General features: G+C 39.9%; 1 protein-coding gene across 1 annotated transcript in view; it reads right to left on the bottom strand.

Moving 5' to 3' along the window:
- Positions 1 to 642, bottom strand: part of LOC119588911 (peroxisomal N(1)-acetyl-spermine/spermidine oxidase-like) — a 34,945-nt gene that overhangs the window by 9,033 nt on the left and 25,270 nt on the right.

Genomic DNA, 642 nt, shown 5'->3' with positions numbered 1-642 from the left:
TGTTAAAAGGATTTTTTAACATACTCTCAAATTGATACGCCACCCCCCCCTTTCCTATTGATATGGCCATTTTCTTCTACATATGCCTCACTGGCCATATCCTGTTAGCCTGGGCACAACATCCTGTCACTCCCACGTCCCATAAAACAACCCCCAATACTAGTAGATTATCTCAAATGCAGTCAGTATTAATGCTGTCTATAGAGGCTGTAACAAAAATCATAATAATAGTAAAAACCCATATCATATTTGGTAACTAATGGTCTAAATTTGGTTTTTCCAGTCTACTCAAGCCCACGTATAGAAAAGTAAGCTGTCGCTCCTCTGTCCCTAAAAAATGGGGTGTACCTCACTTTTTAAAATTTTGTATATTTTTTGTCTTTAGACAGATATTCATATACTTAAGTAAATATATTTGTGTATATATTTCCTTGCAAAAGTTTGTAGCATTGACCTTTCCAAACAAAACACTTACGCCAAATTACCTAAAGTCTGGGACAGGAAGCCGGACCGAGAACAGCTGCACCAGCATCCGTCGCCAGGATCTCGAATAAGCACACGACGGTGACTGACACCATATAGTGGCGACCCTTTGGGCTAGGTCGAGAGCAAAATGAAACTTTCTATGGACAGTCGCACGAT

Source organism: Penaeus monodon, chromosome 24, assembly GCF_015228065.2.
Source record: "Penaeus monodon isolate SGIC_2016 chromosome 24, NSTDA_Pmon_1, whole genome shotgun sequence".
NCBI classification, from domain to species: domain Eukaryota; kingdom Metazoa; phylum Arthropoda; class Malacostraca; order Decapoda; family Penaeidae; genus Penaeus; species Penaeus monodon.
The sequence above is the reverse complement of the archived record's forward strand: the minus strand, read 5'-3'. Positions and strand labels throughout refer to the sequence as shown.